Source organism: Petromyzon marinus, chromosome 64 (genome assembly GCF_048934315.1).
Source record: "Petromyzon marinus isolate PM22_M1 ecotype Great Lakes invasive population chromosome 64, UKy_Petmar_22M1.pri1.0, whole genome shotgun sequence".
Lineage (NCBI taxonomy): Eukaryota > Metazoa > Chordata > Hyperoartia > Petromyzontiformes > Petromyzontidae > Petromyzon > Petromyzon marinus.
Genome location: NC_133730.1, coordinates 8,612,655 through 8,627,509, shown reverse-complemented (window position 1 = coordinate 8,627,509; position 14,855 = coordinate 8,612,655). Strand labels below are relative to the sequence as shown.

At 59.9% G+C, this 14,855-nt stretch overlaps 1 protein-coding gene across 1 annotated transcript in view; it reads left to right on the top strand.

The window, feature by feature from the left end:
- Positions 1–14,855, top strand: part of LOC116937870 (diacylglycerol O-acyltransferase 2-like) — a 76,700-nt gene that overhangs the window by 45,864 nt on the left and 15,981 nt on the right. The window lies entirely within an intron of this gene.

Genomic DNA, 14,855 nt, shown 5'->3' with positions numbered 1-14,855 from the left:
CACTACCCCCCCTACCCCCACTTCGCCCCACTAGATCCCACTTCCACCCACTACCACCCACTAGACCCCACTAGCCCACACTACCACCCACTACCCCACCTACCCCCACTTCCCCCCACTAGATCCCACTACCACCCACTACCACCCACTAGACCCCACTACCCCCACTAGACCCCACTAGACCCCCAGTACTCCCTACCAGACCCCCACTAGACCCCCATTACCCCCCACTACCCCCCACAAACCAAAACAGGAGCAGCAGGTGACCTTTGCACTGTGGCCAGGGAGATTTGGACAGAGCATACGTACACACACGTACACACACGTACACACACGTACGTGCACGTGTGTACGGGTGTGTACGTGTGTGCACACCGTACACACACGTACACACGTATACACATGTGTGCACACCGTACACACACGTACACACACGTACACACACGTACGTGCACGTGTGTGTACGGGTGTGTACGTGTGTGCACACCGTACACACATGTACACACATGTATACACATGTGCACACCGTACACACACGTGCACACCTGCACGTACACACACGTGCACGTACACACATGTACGTGCACGTGTGTGTACGTGCGTACGTGTGTGTACGTGCGTACGTGTGTGCACACCGTACACACACGTACGCACGTACACACACGTACACACGTGTGCACACCGTACACACACGTACACACATGTACACGTACACACACACACACGTACGCACGTGTACACACATGTATACACATGTACACACAAAGGCAAAGATCCCCCGTGTAGCCTTCACAGACTGTTGGGGCAAGTGCTGTCAGCGAGCAGCACCTATGATGTCCGGCACGGCACGTGAGGGGGTGGGTGGCCAACACCACGCCCGGCCGCCTTTGTCTCCCCAGTGGCGATGTTTACTACACACCGTAACAGGTACACATTTGAGGCTGAGTTGACCTAGGGAAGGCCCAGGACCGGTTCACATAATCGTCACTGGTGTTGGCCGTGAGCGGGAATACAACTCGGGTAGCCAGGTTCGTAGCGCAGCGTAGCGCTAACCGCTACACCACCGCTCCCCACACACATACACACACACACCACACTTCCACACACACATGCACACACGTTCACGCACGTTAACGCGACTGTATTATGCACGCGGAGACGTAATCTCTGCTGAACGTGCCAGGCTACGTTCACTTAACATAAACTCGCACACACACACACAACATAAATACACATACACAAACACACGCACAAACAAACACCCACAGTCACGCACACAAACACGCGCGCACACACACACAACATAAACAAACACGCACAAACACACACAAACAAAAACAACCACACACAGAAACAATCACACACAAACACGCACACACACAAACACACAAACAACCACACACACACAAACACACACACAACCACACACACAAACACACACACAACATAAACAAACACGCACAAACACACACAAACAACCACACACAAACACAAACACACACAAACACGCACGCACACACAAACACACACACGCACGCACACACAAACACACACAAACACACACACAAACACACACACACACACACGCGCGTCATGTATTTGGGATCGTGGACAGCTCAGCACTGCCAACTTTAACGACTCCAGATTTCCCAATCATTGAATTCACTCTCTGGACTCATTATCTTGGATCGGAGGGTGGGGGCTAGGGGGGGGTGGGGGCTAGGGGGGTGGGGGGCTAGGGGGGGTGGGGGCTGGGGGGGTGGGGGCTAGGGGGGTGGGGGGCTAGGGGGGGTGGGGGCCAGGGGGGGTGGGGGCCATGTACATTGCCCATACAGGTGGAGGTGTCTCGCCTCCCTCCCACCACCGCCTTATCGTTTGACCTTTAAGCGCCTGCGACTGACGACCTAAATAGCTGTGGGGGGGGGGGGGGGTGAAGCCGCTGCTGTTGATGGGTGGGGAGATGTAGGGAGAGAGACACGGGGGAGGGAGAGAGACACGGGGGAGGGAGAGAGACACGGGGGAGGGAGAGAGACACGGGGGAGGGAGAGAGACACGGGGAGGGAGAGAGACACGGGGGAGGGAGAGAGACACGGGGGAGGGAGAGAGACACGGGGGAGGGAGAGAGATACGGGGAGGGAGAGAGACACGGGGGAGGTAGAGAGACACGGGGGAGGGAGAGAGACACGGGGGAGGGAGAGAGACACGGGGGAGGGAGAGAGACACGGGGGAGGGAGAGAGACACGGGGGAGGGAGAGAGACACGGGGGAGGGAGAGAGACACGGGGGAGGGAGAGAGACACGGGGGAGGGAGAGAGAGAGACACGGGGGAGGGAGAGAGAGAGACACGGGGGAGGGAGCGAGAGACACGGGGGAGGGAGAGAGAGAGACACGGGGGAGGGAGAGAGAGACATGAGGGAGGGAGAGAGAGACATGGGGGAGGGAGAGAGAGAGACACGGGGGAGGGAGAGAGAGAGACACGGGGGAGGGAGAGAGACACGGGGGAGGGAGAGAGACACGGGGGAGGGAGAGAGACACGGGGGAGGGAGAGAGACACGGGGGAGGGAGAGAGATACGGGGGAGGGAGAGAGATACGGGGAGGGAGAGAGACACGGGGGAGGTAGAGAGACACGGGGGAGGGAGAGAGACACGGGGGAGGGAGAGAGACACGGGGGAGGGAGAGAGACATGGGGGAGGGAGAGAGACACGGGGGAGGGAGAGAGACACGGGGGAGGGAGAGAGACACGGGGGAGGGAGAGAGACACGGGGGAGGGAGAGAGACACGGGGGAGGGAGAGAGAGACACGGGGGAGGGAGAGAGAGAGACACGGGGGAGGGAGCGAGAGACACGGGGGAGGGGGAGAGAGAGACACGGGGGAGGGAGAGAGAGAGACATGAGGGAGGGAGAGAGAGACATGGGGGAGGGAGAGAGAGAGACACGGGGGAGGGAGAGAGAGAGACACGGGGGAGGGAGAGAGACACGGGGGAGGGAGAGAGACACGGGGGAGGGAGAGAGACACGGGGGAGGGAGAGAGAGAGACACGGGGGAGGGAGAGAGACACGGGGGAGGGAGAGAGACACGGGGGAGGGAGAGAGAGAGACACGGGGGAGGGAGAGAGAGAGACACGGGGGAGGGAGAGAGACACGGGGGAGGGAGAGAGACACGGGGGAGGGAGAGAGACACACGGGGGAGGGAGAGAGACACGGGGGAGGGAGAGAGACACGGGGGAGGGAGAGAGACACGGGGGAGGGAGAGAGACACACGGGGGAGGGAGAGAGACACGGGGGAGGGAGAGAGACACGGGGGAGGGAGAGAGACACGGGGGAGGGAGAGAGACACGGGGGAGGGAGAGAGACACGGGGGAGGGAGAGAGACACGGGGGAGGGAGAGAGACACGGGGGAGGGAGAGAGACACGGGGGAGGGAGAGAAACACGGAGGAGGGAGAGAGAGACACGGGGGAGGGAGAGAGAGACACGGGGGAGGGAGAGAGACACGGGGGAGGGAGAGAGACACGGGGGAGGGAGAGAGACACACGGGGGAGGGAGAGAGACACGGGGGAGGGAGAGAGACACGGGGGAGGGAGAGAGACACACGGGGGAGGGAGAGAGACACGGGGGAGGGAGAGAGACACGGGGGAGGGAGAGAAACACGGAGGAGGGAGAGAGACACGGGGGAGGGAGAGAGAGACACGGGGGAGGGAGAGAGACACGGGGGAGGGAGAGAGACACACGGGGGAGGGAGAGAGACACGGGGGAGGGAGAGAGACACGGGGGAGGGAGAGAAACACGGAGGAGGGAGAGAGAGACACGGGGGAGGGAGAGAGAGACACGGGGGAGGGAGAGAGAGACACGGGGGAGGGAGAGAGAGACACGGGGGAGGGAGAGAGAGACACGGGGGAGGGAGAGAGAGACACGGGGGAGGGAGAGAGAGACACCGGGGAGGGAGAGAGACACACGGGGGAGGGAGAGAGACACACGGGGGAGTGACAGAGACACACGGGGGAGTGAGAGAGACACGGGGGAGAGAGAGAGAGACACGGGGGAGGGAGAGAGAGACACGGGGGAGGGAGAGAGACACGGGGGAGGGAGAGAGACACGGGGGAGGGAGAGAGAGACACGGGGGAGAGAGAGAGACACACGGGGGAGAGAGAGAGACACGGGGGAGGGAGAGAGACACACGGGGGAGGGAGAGAGACACGGGGAGGGAGAGAGACACGGGGGAGTGAGAGAGACACGGGGGAGGGAGAGAGAGAGACACGGGGGAGGGAGAGAGACACGGGGGAGGGAGAGAGACACGGGGGAGGGAGAGAGAGACACGGGCGAGAGAGAGAGAGAGACACGGGCGAGAGAGAGAGACACACGGGGGAGAGAGAAAGACACGGGGGAGGGAGAGAGACACGGGGAGGGAGAGAGACACGGGGAGGGAGAGAGACACGGGGGAGGGAGAGAGACACGGGGGAGGGAGAGAGAGACACGGGGGAGAGAGAGACACACACGGGGGAGAGAGAGAGACACGGGGGAGGGAGAGAGACACGGGGAGGGAGAGAGACACGGGGAGGGAGAGAGACACGGGGGAGGGAGAGAGACACGAGGGAGAGAGAGAGGGAGACACGGGGGAGAGAGAGAGAGACACGGGGGAGGGAGAGAGACACGGGGAGGGAGAGAGACACAGGGAGGGAGAGAGACACGGGGGAGTGAGAGAGACACGGGGGAGGGAGAGAGAAAGACACGGGGGAGGGAGAGAGACACGGGGGAGGGAGAGAGACACGGGGGAGGGAGAGAGAGACACGGGGGAGAGAGAGACACACACGGGGGAGAGAGAGAGACACGGGGGAGGGAGAGAGACACGGGGAGGGAGAGAGACACGGGGGAGGGAGAGAGACACGAGGGAGAGAGAGAGGGAGACACGGGGGAGAGAGAGAGAGACACGGGGGAGGGAGAGAGAGGGAGACACGGGGGAGAGAGAGAGAGAGACACGAGGGAGAGAGAGAGACACGGGGGAGGGAGAGAGACACGAGGGAGAGAGAGAGGGAGACACGGGGGAGAGAGAGAGAGACACGGGGGAGGGAGAGAGAGAGACACGGGGGAGGGAGAGAGACACGGGGGAGGGAGAGAGACACGGGGGAGGGAGAGAGACACGGGGGAGGGAGAGAGACACGGGGGAGGGAGAGAGACACGGGGGAGGGAGAGAGACACGGGGGAGGGAGAGAGACACGGGGGAGGGAGAGAGACACGGGGGAGGGAGAGAGAGACACGGGGGAGGGAGAGAGAGAGACACGGGGGAGGGAGAGAGAGAGACACGGGGGAGGGAGCGAGAGACACGGGGGAGGGAGAGAGAGAGACACGGGGGAGGGAGAGAGAGAGACATGAGGGAGGGAGAGAGAGACATGGGGGAGGGAGAGAGAGACACGGGGGAGGGAGAGAGAGAGACACGGGGGAGGGAGAGAGACACGGGGGAGGGAGAGAGACACGGGGGAGGGAGAGAGACACGGGGGAGGGAGAGAGAGAGACACGGGGGAGGGAGAGAGACACGGGGGAGGGAGAGAGACACGGGGGAGGGAGAGAGAGAGACACGGGGGAGGGAGAGAGACACGGGGGAGGGAGAGAGACACACGGGGGAGGGAGAAAGACACACGGGGGAGGGAGAGAGACACGGGGGAGGGAGAGAGACACGGGGGAGGGAGAGAGACACGGGGGAGGGAGAGAGACACACGGGGGAGGGAGAGAGACACGGGGGAGGGAGAGAGACACGGGGGAGGGAGAGAGACACGGGGGAGGGAGAGAGACACACGGGGGAGGGAGAGAGACACGGGGGAGGGAGAGAGACACGGGGGAGGGAGAGAAACACGGAGGAGGGAGAGAGAGACACGGGGGAGGGAGAGAGAGACACGGGGGAGGGAGAGAGAGACACGGGGGAGCTAGAGAGAGACACGGGGGAGGGAGAGAGAGACACGGGTGAGGGAGAGAGAGACACCGGGGAGGGAGAGAGACACACGGGGGAGGGAGAGAGACACACGGGGGAGGGAGAGAGACACACGGGGGAGTGAGAGAGACACGGGGGAGTGAGAGAGACACGGGGGAGTGAGAGAGACACGGGGGAGAGAGAGAGAGACACGGGGGAGGGAGAGAGAGACACGGGGGAGGGAGAGAGAGACACGGGGGAGGGAGAGAGACACGGGGGAGGGAGAGAGACACGGGGGAGGGAGAGAGAGACACGGGGGAGAGAGAGAGACACACGGGGGAGAGAGAGAGACACGGGGGAGGGAGAGAGACACACGGGGGAGGGAGAGAGACACGGGGAGGGAGAGAGACACGGGGGAGGGAGAGAGAGAGACACGGGGGAGGGAGAGAGACACGGGGGAGGGAGAGAGACACGGGGGAGGGAGAGAGACACGGGCGAGAGAGAGAGAGACACGGGCGAGAGAGAGAGAGACACGGGCGAGAGAGAGAGACACACGGGGGAGAGAGAAAGACACGGGGGAGGGAGAGAGACACGGGGGAGGGAGAGAGACACGGGGAGGGAGAGAGACACGGGGAGGGAGAGAGACACGGGGGAGGGAGAGAGACACGGGGGAGGGAGAGAGAGACACGGGGGAGAGAGAGACACACACGGGGGAGAGAGAGAGACACGGGGGAGGGAGAGAGACACGGGGAGGGAGAGAGACACGGGGAGGGAGAGAGACACGGGGGAGGGAGAGAGACACGGGGGAGGGAGAGAGACACGAGGGAGAGAGAGAGGGAGACACGGGGGAGAGAGAGAGAGACACGGGGGAGGGAGAGAGACACGGGGAGGGAGAGAGACACAGGGAGGGAGAGAGACACGGGGGAGTGAGAGAGACACGGGGGAGGGAGAGAGAAAGACACGGGGGAGGGAGAGAGACACGGGGGAGGGAGAGAGAGACACGGGCGAGAGAGAGAGACACACGGGGGAGAGAGAAAGACACGGGGGAGGGAGAGAGACACACGGGGGAGGGAGAGAGACACGGGGAGGGAGAGAGACACGGGGAGGGAGAGAGACACGGGGGAGGGAGAGAGACACGGGGGAGGGAGAGAGAGACACGGGGGAGAGAGAGACACACACGGGGGAGAGAGAGAGACACGGGGGAGGGAGAGAGACACGGGGAGGGAGAGAGACACGGGGGAGGGAGAGAGACACGAGGGAGAGAGAGAGGGAGACACGGGGGAGAGAGAGAGAGACACGGGGGAGGGAGAGAGAGGGAGACACGGGGGAGAGAGAGAGAGAGACACGAGGGAGAGAGAGAGACACGGGGGAGGGAGAGAGACACGAGGGAGAGAGAGAGGGAGACACGGGGGAGAGAGAGAGAGACACGGGGGAGGGAGAGAGAGGGAGACACGGGGGAGAGAGAGAGAGACACGAGGGAGAGAGAGAGAGACACGGGGGAGGGAGAGAGACACGGGGGAGGGAGAGAGAGACACGGGCGAGAGAGAGAGACACACGGGGGAGAGAGAAAGACACGGGGGAGAGAGAGAAAGACACGGGGGAGGGAGAGAGACACACGGGGGAGGGAGAGAGACACGGGGAGGGAGAGAGACACGGGGGAGGGAGAGAGACACGGGGGAGGGAGAGAGAGACACGGGGGAGAGAGAGACACACACGGGGGAGGGAGAGAGACACGGGGAGGGAGAGAGACACGGGGGAGGGAGAGAGACACGAGGGAGAGAGAGAGGGAGACACGGGGGAGAGAGAGAGAGACACGGGGGAGGGAGAGAGAGGGAGACACGGGGGAGAGAGAGAGAGACGGGGGAGGGAGAGAGACACGGGGGAGGGAGAGAGAGACACGGGGGAGGGAGAGAGACACGGGGGAGGGAGAGAGACACGGGGGAGTGAGAGAGACACGGGGGAGGGAGAGAGGGTGGTAGATGCGTTCCATAAACACCAGCGCACAAAGCGAAACCGCACGAGGAGGCAGGCTGGTCTGCCGAGTAGGGCACAGTACACACACAGTACACACACAGTACACATACAGTACACACAGTACACACACAGTACACACACAGTACACACAGTACACACACAGTACACATACAGTACACACACAGTACACACACAGTACACACACAGTACACATACAGTACACACAGTACACACACAGTACACACACAGTACACATACAGTACACACACAGTGCACACAGTACACATACAGTACACACACAGTACACACACAGTACACATACAGTACACACAGTACACACACAGTACACATACAGTACACACACAGTACACACAGTACACATACAGTACACACAGTACACACAGTACACACACTACACACACTACACACACAGCACACACTACACACACACAGCACACACACAGTACACACACAGTACACACAGCACACACAACACACACACAACACACACACAGTAAACACACACAACACACACACAACACACACTAAACACACACACTACACACACAGCACACACACAGTACACACACACTACACACACACAACACACACACTACACACACACTGCACACAACACACACACAGCACACACTACACACACACACACAACACACACAGTACACACACAGTACACACTACACACACACTACACACACAACACACACAGCACACACACAGTACCGCGCCCTTCTAGCAACCCCACCTCTCTCCGGCCAAGTGGGAAGCTGCTTGGGGCGTGCGGTGGCTTGGGCATGTCGGGCAACGTGGTTCACCAGGGCCATGTGGGAGACACAACGCTAGCCGCATTGCAGGCCACATTCACTCACCGCAGGTGGGATCATTGATTCAGGACAGAGCCACCCGCAATGTTAACGAAGCACGGAGGAAACCGATTGCTCCCGTAAGCCTGGAAGTAACGTGGAAGTTACTTACAGCAGCAGCAGCAACAGCAGCAATACGACTCAACACGCTCTTTGTCAAGAGTGATACCCCGCGTGTGTGTGTGTGGGGACTTGCAGGGAGCGGTGGCGCAGCGGTTAGCGCTACGAACCCGGCGACCCGAGTTCGATTTGCCGCTCACGGCCACGAACACCACGTGACGATTATCTGAAACCGGTCCTGGGCCTCCCCCTTGGTCGGGGGAGACAAAGGCGGTCCGGGCGATGGTGCTGCTCGCCGAGAGCACTTGCCCCTTCAGTCTGTTACAGGCTATACGGGGGATCTTTGCCTTAAGCTTAGGGAGCGGTAGTGTAGCGTATAGCCCGACGCGCTGCGAACACAGAGGCCCGAGTTCGAGTCCTGCTCACGGCCACCAACACCAGCGACGATCATCTGAACGGCTCCTGGGCCTCCTCCTCCTCCTCCCCCCTAGGTCGACTCGGCCTCAAATGAGTACGTATGTCTCGACTTCGATCGCACCGTACGTAGCCACCAACGGTGCTGCGTCGGAGGGGCGATGTGTGAACATCGCCACTGGGGAGACAAAGGCGGCCGGGGGTGGTGGTGGTGGTGCTATCAGCCCTTGCCCCCCCTCCCGAGCTGAGAAGTGAATGATTTGGGTCCAGAGCCAAAACCATTGCGAGGTTTCGGGTTCCACAGAGGCATGGGTACACGTGGTGAGACACGTGTGTGTGTGTATATATAGATACATATAGAGACGCACACGAAGGCAAAGATCCCCCGCATAGCCTTTATCAGGCTGTTGGGGCAAGAGCATTTGTGGTAGGCCGCCACGGCACACGAGGGGGTAGGTGGACCCCACCACGCCCGGCCGCCTTTGTCTCCCCAGTGGCGATGTCGTCGCCCTGAACCGGGTACTCATTTGAGGCCGAGTCGACCTAGGGGGAGGCCCAGGGCCGATTCAAACAATCGCCACTCGGCGTTGATGGCCCGTGAGCGGGAATGGAACTCGGGCGGCCCCCGGGGCTCGCAGCTCGTCGTGCTGACCGCTGCGCCACCGCTCCCCGCAATGGAGACGCAAGCCAGCAAGTGGCGGTGGCGGCACCGTGGCGCTCGTGCCAGGCTAGGTGCACTCGAAGGCCACGTGAAGGCCCGCTGCTGGCAGGAGTTCACGGGACATACCCAGGTGGTGCCAATGGGATTATTGACGACTGGCAGATGCGCCACCCTGCGGTGCCCAGCTGTTTTGCCAAGCCGAAGCGTCTTTCACGTGCGTGCTCGGCACCTCCGCCCGTTGTTGCGAGCGTCGCTCCTCCGCCCTCAGCGATTTGCCGGAGGGGCTGCTGCCTCACAACTGCCCAGTAGCAGCAGCGTCCTTCACGAGCCTCCTCCACGGAGGCCGATCTGGACACCGTGCTGGTAGCGGTCTTCAGCTCATCATGCCGCCCTATCAGGCCAAACAGATGCTGCTTTGGGGCACGCGGTGGCTGGGCATGGGGGGGAGGGGGGGGGGCTTCGTGACCCGGCCAACGCAGCCTCGCCTGCGATGGGAATGTGTCCAGATCTTCCAAGGACCTGTGAGCTCCTCGCACAAATCCAGTCCGGTTAAACCCAGGATGGATCGCGGGCAGGTCCAGCCGGAGTGTTTCAGATCAGCGCGCGGATGTTTCTTGAACGATCTCCACGTTTCGCGTCGAGCAGCGAGGGGCACGACCTGTAGGCTAGAAGACGCCGAGCCTCGTGTGGAGCGACAGACCAGGTAGCTTCCACGCAGCAGCGTTACGAGGCCGATGGAAATGTAAATGCAACTCGAGTGATTCGTTCGGAGTGACACCTCGTATTTGCAAAACTGGAGCTGATCGTGAGCACACTGCCCAGGTACTGCCCCCGTCCATCAAGTCGTGAGCAGGAGGAGAGTGATTGATGATGACATCAAGTACCCAGGCAGGTGCCTCTATGTTTTGTGGGGCTGATGGTAAGGCCCCCCTCAACCACCCCCAGCTCTGAGTGGCACGCTCCGGGCTCAGCGGCAGCGTCTCCAACTCCTCCTCAGAGTGAGCGGCGCTCAGCCGCTCACTCTGCCGCATCGTGGCACGGCTGACCAATAGGGAGCCGCCCCTTGACGCGCATTGTGCACCTGTACCACATGGACATCCCTCCGCTACATCCATGGGAAGCATGGAAACACGCTAGCACACGGAGACGCTCGGAGACGAAGATCCCTCCGCATCGCCCTGGACGAGGCTGCCGGGGCAAGTGACGTTGGCGAGCAGCAGCACCTACGAAGGCCGGCATGGCACAAGAAGGGGTGGGTGGCCAGAGAGCATGCCCCGGCCGCCTTTGTCTCCCCAGCTGCGATGTTTTGACTGCACAGGACCGGCAACTCCTTTGAGGCCGAGTCGATCTAGGGGAGGCCCAGGACCCGGTTCAGATATTCGCCACTGGATGCTGACCGCTGGATTCGAACTTGGGTTGCCGGGTTCGCGTGGCGGAGCGCTAACCATTGCACCACCGCTCCCCACACACGCGCACACACACAGAGACACGTGTGTGTGAGTGTGTGGGTGTGTGTAGATGCAGCACCTATGAAGGCCGGCACGGCATCACGATGAGGTTGGGTGGCCAGCAGCATCCCCCTGCCGCGTTTGTCTCCCCGGTGTTTACTACGCACCGCACCGGGCACTCATTTGAGGTTGAGCCGACCCTAGGGGAGGCCCAGGACCGGTTCAAACATTCGCCACTGTTATTGGCCGTGAGCCGGAATCGAACCCGGCTCTCCAGGTTCGTAGCTCAGTCGGCTAACCACTACGCTACCGCTCCCCCCCCCCTATCAACTTAGACGCACCCACACACAATGTGAGTGTCGGGTTACACACAGACAGACAGATATGTGAACACCGAGACACACAGACAGACAAATATGTGAACACCGAGACACACGGACAGGGGGTGGGACGGGGAGCGGTGGTGCAGCGGTTGGCGCTGCGAAAACCCCCGCGAGCCACGGTTCGATTCCCGCTCACGTGTGAACCGATCCTGGGCGTCCCCTAGGTCGACTCGGACTCAAATGAGTACCTGGTGCGATGTGTAGGCATCGCCGCGAGGGATACAAAGGCGGCCACGGGGCGTGGTGCTGGCCACCCACCCCCTCGTGCGCCGTCCCGGCCTTCATAGCTGCTCGCTAACAGCACTTGCCCCAACAGTCTGTCAAGGCTACACTGGGTTGGAGGGGTGTCTTTGTCTTTGTAGGGTGCAGGGTTCTGGGGGGGGGGGGGGGGTTAGGGGTCCTGTCGGGGTTAACGGTCAATGTTGGTCACGCTGATTGGGCGCAGATTGAGTCGGCTGGGAGCAGCCTGCGATCAATTACAGACATGCGGGGTCCCAGACATGTTGCGCCACACATCCCGACCCACTCATCACCTCGCTACCCCCTGCCACCTCCTCTCCCTGCCACCTCCTCCCCCCTGCCACCTCCTCTCCCTGCCACCTCGCTACCCCCTGCCACCTCGCTACCCCCTGCCACCTCCTCCCCCCTGCCACCTCCTCCCCCCTGCCACCTCCTCCCCCCTGCCACCTCCTCCCCCCTGCCACCTCCTCCCCCCTGCCACCACCTACCCCCTGCCACCTCCTCCCCCCTGCCACCTCCTCCCCCCTGCCACCACCTACCCCCTGCCACATGTCTCACACCCACAGACCGACGTGGCCCCGACCCCTGGAGCGCGTTGATTGTGTGTCTGTGTGCTGGTATGTAAATGTCTGTATGTATGAAAATGTGTGTGTGTGTATGTATGTTAGTGTGTGTGTGTGTATGTCAGTGTGTGTGTGTGTATGTATGTCAGTGTCTGTGTGTGTGTGTGTATGTATGTCAGTGTCTGTGTGTGTGTGTGTATGTATGTCAGTGTGTGTGTGTGTATGTATGTCTGTGTGTGTGTATGTATGTCAGTGTGTGTGTGTATGTAAATGTGTGTGTGTGTATGTCAATGTGTGTGTGTATGTATGTCAATGTGTGTGTGTACGTCAATTTGTCGTTGCGTGTGTTGGAGGCAGTCGCCCTCCAGCAACAACAGAGGGCACAGGAGCGACGCCCACAACAACGAGCGGAACCCTGAGGCGGTTAAAGTGAAAGGAAATTGGCACAGTAGGGGGTCCAGCTGGGTGCATCTGCCATTCACTTCGGTCAGTCACCCCCGATGGCACCTGCTGGGACTGTCCCGTGACCTCCTCCTGTCAGCAGCGAGCCTTCGACACTTCACGTGGTAGCCTCAAAGTGCACCTAGCCTGGCATAGGCGTCACCGTCACTTAGTGGCAAATGGCGGGTACTGGTATGTTAATGTGTACGTGTATGTTAATGCGTGTGTGTGTGTGTGTATATATAAATGCGTGTGTCTGTGTGTATGTATGTTGATGTGTGCGTGTGTGTGTACGTCAAGACTCGAAGAGATAGAGACCCATAGAGACTCAAATAGATACAGAGACCCACAGAGACTCTGAGAGATATAGAGACCCACCAAGACTCGGAGAAATACAGAGACCCATCGAGACTCTTATAGATACAGAGACCCATAGACTCAAATAGATACCGAGACCCATAGAGACCCACAGAGACTCCGTGAGATACAGAGATCCATAGAGACTCCGTGAGATACAGAGACCCATAGAGACCCACCAAGACTCCGAGAGATACAGAGACCCATAGAGACCCACCAAGACTCGGAGAGATACAGAGACCCATAGAGACTCAAATAGATAGAGACCCACAGAGACTCCGAGAGATACAGAGACCCATAGAGACCCACCAAGACTCGGAGAGATACAGAGACCCATAGAGACTCAAATAGATACAGAGACCCACAGAGACTCCGAGAGATACAGAGACCCATAGAGACCCACAGAGACTCCGAGAGATACAGAGACCCATAGAGACCTACAGAGACTCGGAGAGATATAGAGACCCACCAAGACTCTGAGAGATATAGAGACCCACCAACCTTTCTTTCTGCCAAGGGCCATTAGGATATTAATAACATAATTTGCGGGCCATACAAAATCATCAACTTAAAAATTAGCCCGTTATATTTGGTCAAACATGTAATTAACTCACCCCTAATGCGTTGGCTGGAACTGCTTCTCTTTGGTGAGGCGTGTGATGATGTTAGCCGGTATTGATGATGTTGCTGCTACTCGCAACTGCTTTTCCAGGTTTGCGCCTAGATTTATTGAATTTCCAGTCCCGCCTGCGATTGCCTTGGCAGGGCCAGAGACCAAATGATTTCGTGGGCCCTATACGGCCCGCGGGCCGGACCTTCCCTACCCCTGCCACAGAGACTCAAAGAGATAGAGACCCATAGATACCCACCGAGACTCCGTGAGATACAGAGACCCACAGAGACTCCGTGAGATACAGAGACCCACAGAGACTCAAAGAGATACAGAGACCCATAGAGACCCACCGAGACTCCGTGAGATACAAAGACCCATAGAGACTCAAAGAGATACAGAAACCCATAGAAACCCACTGAGACTCCGTGAGATATAGAGACCCACCGAGACTCCGTGAGATATAGAGACCCACCAAGACTCCGTGAGATACAGAAACCCATAGAGACCCACCGAGACTCCGTGAGATACAGAGACCCATAGAGACTCAAGTAGATACAGAGACCCATAGAGACCCACCGAGACTCCGTGAGATACAGAGACCCACCAAGACTTTGTGAGATACAGAGACCCACCGAGACTTTGTGAGATACAGAGACCCACAGAGACTCCAAGAGATATAGAGACCCACCGAGACTCCGTGAGATACAGAGACCCATAGAGACTCATGTAGATACAGAGACCCACCGAGACTCCGTGAGATACAGAGACCCACCGAGACTCCGTGAGATACAGAGACCCATAGAGACCCACCGAGACTCCGTGAGATACAGAGACCCATAGAGACCCACCAAGACTCAGAGAGAGACCCACCGAGACTCAAAGAGATGCAAGGCACAGCCACAGCGCTGCAACTGTGGCCGTG